This window comes from Meleagris gallopavo, chromosome 4 (genome assembly GCF_000146605.3).
Source record: "Meleagris gallopavo isolate NT-WF06-2002-E0010 breed Aviagen turkey brand Nicholas breeding stock chromosome 4, Turkey_5.1, whole genome shotgun sequence".
NCBI lineage: Eukaryota > Metazoa > Chordata > Aves > Galliformes > Phasianidae > Meleagris > Meleagris gallopavo.
In genome coordinates, this window is record NC_015014.2 from 39,104,160 (window position 1) to 39,110,390 (window position 6,231).

Sequence of the window (6,231 nt, forward strand, 5' to 3'; positions counted from 1 at the left end):
AGTAATAGTAAATAGCAGCTTTCCTTTTATCAAGTTAGTACTGTTTATGATTCCATATATCTCAATCATTTTTACTCACTCATCTCCTTTACAACATGGAAGAGCTCTGGCCAACTTAACCTCTTGAGGCACTCCTTACCTTTGCTCAGCCATTCCTGTGCCTTTTCTACTACCACAGGTTATTACTGACCCTGGGTGACTGGAGACCTGCAGATGTATCTAGCACACCTGCTACAGCACCTATGTCTATTTGTCTACTCTCTGAAACGTGCATCTCTGTGACTTGAGCACCTTCTCTGACATTGTGGACTGAACAACATCTGCAGAACAGCCTGCAGTTCTTGATCATCCTAGTGCAGTACAACAGGAATTCAGAGTGAATAGGATAACTTGCAACTATAATGTGTTAGTACCTGAAATCACAACAGTATACTGAATATCAGTCAAAAGATACAGGAAATGTTAATGATACATTTGTTTGTTTGTTTTTTTAAATCACTATACTGGAAAAAGGTCACAAAATAGAGAAAAATGAACTGTTCAGACCATTTATCCGTCTACATACTCTTCTGCAGCATTTATTTATTTATTTGTTTGTTTGTTTTTAGTGTTCATCTGAAAATGTATTTCTTTGGTGTACTTTGACTTTCTCTGTGGTTTGGATGAAGGTACTTTGGACTCAAAGCAAAATTAGCAAGTTGGTTCTTGGACACAGAAGCTGTGTTGCCAGGCACAACTACTGGCCACCTTGTAAAACTATCTGTAGCTTATCCAACATTCCTGAGGCCCTGACCCAAAACAAGGATGATGAACTACCAATTTTTAAATGAGATAAAGGAACAATACTTCTGTATGAAATAAATTAGTAGTTGAAAATAAGAGACGTAATAAAGCTCTCCTAAATAAGGGTACAGTGAAATGAAACAGAATATTAAAGTATTCATTTACGTGAATCAGGTTCTATTTCTATTCTGTAAAAATGCCTGTGTAAGAGATTGTAGTAATAACACCATGCACCCCAAAACAACAAGAGTTACTAAAGGATTGAGTCCATTTTGTTTTACTGAGTGTTTGTGTAATCATCAAGGAAAATCAAAATACAGTAGGAAGTGGAATGGCCAGTTGGGTTTGACAGCTTGCCAGACTCCCCTTCCCAACTTAACAATTAGTACCTTTAGGATATATGGTATTAAATTCTGTGGGGTTCAGGGCTTTCCATGTAAGAGAACTAATGATTCTGACAGCAATCTTGTAAGCCAGGTTTAAGTACAAGTGACTCCCTGTGCTTGGGATCATCAACAAAACAGTTGATACTGCTGTTAAACCTCTGACTTGATTCTTCACAAATTCACGTGATAACAGATTGCTGAGCAACTATACCATACGAATCACAGCTAGCCTTATTTTTACCTTTACTGTCTTGATCTTGTCCCCTTAAATCTTCCCAACCTAATGAGCTTTACGTGACTCTACATGTTGACAGAATCTACTTATTCACATTTCTCTGACGCTCAGCTGAAAAAAATGCCTTATATTGGTTTTGTCCTGTGGATTTTTTATCTCCGAGAATCTGATCAGTCTCTGCAGTAACAAGCCTGCTGGAAAACAGCTTCTACAGAGAGAGAGAAAGAGATGGAAAAGTAAGCAAGAGATGATCACAAGGAAACAAGAGGGTATTTGTACGTGAAAGAAAAGCATCTGCAGCTTCCTCCCTAAATGACAGGTTCAGTGCAACTGTGAAACTGCAGAAATCAGGAAGCCTTGTGTAATTATATGATAGGAACCTACTGGAGCACTGCTGCCTTTTCACTGAATATCCCTGACAGCGTCATTTCAACTGTAAGGTTTGTTCTTTCAGAACAATAAAAGGAGGAGGGAGTAGAAGGAACAAAACCTCTGAATCTGTTTATGTTATATTTGCATACGTCCAGTATTCCACGACATCAAAGAAAAATGCATTTCAAGGCGTTAACCTTGCTTAGGAGAGAGAAAGCCCTGGCTTTGGCAAGAAGAGACAAAGTGAGCAATAATGTTTCCTGAAGGGCACTTCTTCTCCCTGTCCTTGTGGCTTTCTGATGTTGTGGCCAGAGGTCTGGTGTTCCTGCAGTGTTCCTACTTGTGTTTTCTTTTTTTGCGCAGAATAAGAGATGTCTAAGGCTGCAATAGGTTTAGAATTGTAGGCTTGTTAGAAGTTCAAGTAGTATCATTATTTATTTTAAAAACACAGTTTATGCCTATGGTTTCTAATTTAATTTCCCGTGTCGTATTTTAAAAGTACTTAGAAAATCTAATCTCATCTAGCGAATGGCAATTTGGTTTATACCGCAACATTTTAGAAGTAATATGGCGTACTGTTGCCACAAGCACTGACTGATTTTTAAAAGTTAGGTGTGCACGTATGTCAGTGAGATATACATGTGCTCAGTATCATGACAAATTGAGTCATTTATCCAGAGATTGAAATATTTAGTTGATTACATTTGAAAATTACATCATGCTGCATACCACATGTAAGGGTAGAATATTAAAATAGTGGACATAAGTCAATACTGGAGAATTTTTTCTTTCTTGCTGGCTTGTTCAAGGACAGTGAGGACAGGTGGTAGGGAGCAGAATCATGTGCAGCTTCCCCAGAGGCTTTACAGAGTTGAATTTAGGAGGAATCACAGAATTGTAGGGGTTGGAAGGGGAATAGAGTTCCTGTCTGTAGAGTAGCTAAGAAAGCGCACAGTAGTGAACAAACGAACTGCCTGATAAACAATTTCATACCTAAACACTGGGAACTTTAAAAACGAAGCGTCATACTTTTATCTCTATGGGATATTGGGCTGCCAAATGGAAGTGGGATGAAAGCCCCAGCTCAGTCTGAGAAGCAGAGCGGCTCTAGGAGGAGAAGCGCAATTTCTCTCCCTCCATGCTACACCTCCTGATTCTGCAGTGGGCTGCCAGTGCCTCACGGGCAAATAACAGCAGCAACAGGGAAGCTCCAGCTGTGCCTCCTTTCCTTGGCACCATCCTGTATGTGGGCAAGTGAGGAGCAGGGAAAGTGCGACTTTCCCTGTGGTTCTGTAGGGCTGGAGTGAAGGCTTTCTGATTAGTCACTCAGGAATGGTAGGCGGCTAGACACTATTTAACATTATTTGTTTGGAGTAACAATTCCTGCCTACGGAGAGAGTTGGCATGGAAACTGCTTCAGCACTTGTGTTTTAAAGGGTAGCCCATTCAGCACAGGGGTAGTCATCGGTGTGCAAAGCGAGGAGACTTGGCTGACAGCTGCCAACACTGCTGCCTCACTCCCAAATACAGAGAATACTCAAAATGGCAGCAGCGCTACTGCCCTAACTTTTACGAGAATAAATGGATGGCTGTTGAGAGTTACATTACATGGTTTGAGATGATTTGTGGTGATTCTTTTTTAAGCAAGAAGGAAGGGCTATTTAATTATGTGAAATTTACAAAAGAAGTTTCTTATTTCTAGAAGATGCCTTATATTTTTATGGTGGATTAAATTTAAAGAGTTAGCACAGTTCATATAAACAGCACTTAGAACAATGTGGTGGAAAATGGCATAATCCTTAAAAGGCTGTAAGCTCAGCACTGAGGCTTTGTGAATGTGTAGCCAAGATGGAAACATACACAGCACACAGGAAATGGCACTGGCAAGTATTTTCCCATTGTTGATGGCAAAAATTCAAACTGTACTTATTTCCATCATATTTTTTTCTATGCAGAAGTATACAAGCAGAGATACTGCTGCTGGTTCTTTGAACCAACTCAGCTGAGAGAATATTGATGGCTAAATTGCTGCTCAGCAGCATTTCATAAAGTGCCTGCTGGCGTCCTGTTCTCAGATGCAGGAGGATAAATGCATGCGTAAATTTGAAAAGTTTAATTTCATGCTTACCCTTTGACTCCCAGCTTTTTATATCCTCAGAATACAGAACATTAATTCCTTCTTCACTGATAGAGAATTTTGTTTACTTTACAGTTACTGTTTACATTCAGTGCTGTTACCAAACGGCTAAGGACACTGATTTCTCTTTTCTTTGTGTTTACCAAGCAGATAATCTAAGTGATGCCCTGAAAAAGCTGAAGATAACAGCCACTGACAGCACAGCAGATAGCTTGGAGGGATGCTTGGACTGTCTGCTTCAAGCTCTGGCACAAAACAGTAAGTTCTATGGACCTTTCAATTTTTAATCATACCATGGTATCAGTGAATAAAAAGAGAGGTAATAAATTGTGGCTAAAACCTCGTGCAAGCAATGGGCTGCTAGATTGGTTGCTCAGGGTTTTTGTTGTTGCTGTTTGTTTCTTTTTAAACACCTATCTGTGACATTTGGGTGGCAATGAAGGCAGTGATAAGTAAATACCTGCTATTTGAAACAGTTGTAGTTCATCATTTTTCCAGTATTTTGAAGTAGCACAAGAAATTTCCCAACTGAGGATAGGACAAGGATTGGACAAATGGGCCTAACAGGACCAGGAGAGGGGATATAGGAGCTGCTTGCTAATTCTGGTGAAGAGAGTGTTGTTTCCTCTTGGTAGTTGGCTACTTCTCCTCATACCTGTGATCAACATTTCTTATTGCCAGTTGTTTCAGTTAGCAGAAATGGGCTGGGTATTTAAATGATAGATAAATGATAAATTAAGAATGAAACAAAATGTTTTTTTTGTTGCATGGCTTGGTTGTTTTTTTTTAGTTTGGTAGTTGTTATCCCCTAAAAGCTGTGAAATGTGTGTCCTTATTCCAGGTACTACTGATAAGCCTTGTTTCTTTTCCATGTTATTCTACAAATCACAGTCTTTTGGCTTTCTTGGAGTAAAATACTTCATGAGGTTTTTCACAGTAGAACATAAGTCCCATTCGTATCACATCAAAGATGTCATGTGGATAATAACAGTCTTTGCATTTAATAGTGGTGCTTTTTTCATTTTAATTATTTTGCAGGGAGATGTCAGCCAGAGATCAACCCACTTTTTTGAAAATGATGAATCACTTTTGTTGTGGGCTTATTTATTAGGCACATCCAATACTTCAATCCAATTTTCTGTTGGTTTTGGTATTTCCAATACTTCTAAATCTAATACTTAATCTGAAGCTTAATTAAAAGGAAATTGTATGAAAAAGTGATGATGTATTTAGCATAATTAACACAGATTATCATTTTGCCGATGAAAGTTGCATAGTTTTGTAACAGCACAAGGTTAGCAGATGCAAAATAATTTTCTCTAATGTACAGCAAACATACCAGCGCTTCCTTGCAGCCAGATGACTCTTCTGTCACGGTCTAAGGCTTTGCTCTTCCTTCGAGAATCTTTTCTCTTCTGGTCTTGTGGCTGCTAAATCAGATAAACAGATTAAGATTTTGACCCATTTCTTTTGGGTAGTTTTACATATACAGCTGTAATCCCTCTGGAGTTTAAACCAATCCAATCAATGGGTTCAAGGAGTACTTATGTAATTGTTCTTCTAAACATTGTAGTTATTATCAGGCCAACAGTATATTGTGAAAATCCATCTTCTTTGACCAAGCAGCCAATGAATGTTCTTTCTAATAGTTCTCATCCATTCAGTTAACTTCCTAACATAGATTCATTTATTTGGCACACTATATATCAGAGATATATAGATGGCATATATGGTAATATCATGAAGATATAACAGAAGCTGTACCTCTGTGTCTGCATATCAGTACATCTCTATGTATCTATATTTCTCACACAAAGAAGATTTCGGGCTAAACAATCACAAATGTTTTACCATTGACAAAGTTTACTAACGTAGATATTAAGAGTAACACATAAAGCTAAGACAAAGCAAGCCAACATGACAGAATGGTTTAAGAGATGACTTCCATCCCTTTCAGTGAGCATAGTTTAAACAGACTGAAGTCAAATAACCATCTTGTCATTTTAAAATGAGGTTGTTTTTTTTCTTGAAGCAAAGTTTTTGATGCTTTAAATCAATTTTATTTTTTAAATAACTTGATTTACCTGAAATGAGCTAGAACAGAAGAATGAGTGATCTACACAGCAAAAATGTACCATTATTAAGTTACTTCCAGACATGTCACATTCGGATACCTTCAGAATAAGCTATTGAGACAGAATTTAGAGGACTAATAAGTCAGATTCTCTGACCTTTCCTGACTGTATATACACATATCTATATATTTGCATATGTGTGTGTGTATATACATACACATACAAGCCTTTATATAGATATAT

General features: G+C 38.0%; 1 protein-coding gene and 1 long non-coding RNA gene across 3 annotated transcripts in view; one reads left to right on the forward strand and one right to left on the reverse strand.

The window, feature by feature from the left end:
- The first annotated feature begins 4,043 nt into the window (after nt 1–4,043).
- Nucleotides 4,044–6,231, forward strand: part of RAP1GDS1 (Rap1 GTPase-GDP dissociation stimulator 1) — a 57,792-nt gene continuing 55,604 nt past the window's right edge. Inside the window, exon 1 of the mRNA XM_019614798.2 lies at nt 4,044–4,171. The gene's annotated coding sequence lies outside the window, so the exon portion shown is untranslated. The remainder of the gene's footprint in view (nt 4,172–6,231) is intronic.
- The window catches only part of LOC104910727, a 7,625-nt gene continuing 6,641 nt past the window's right edge, over nt 5,248–6,231 (reverse strand). The window contains exon 3 of one of the 2 annotated variants that reach the window (XR_004159628.1): nt 5,248–5,343. This is a non-coding gene — a long non-coding RNA (uncharacterized LOC104910727). The remainder of the gene's footprint in view (nt 5,344–6,231) is intronic. The other variant, XR_004159629.1, reaches the window with a different exon arrangement.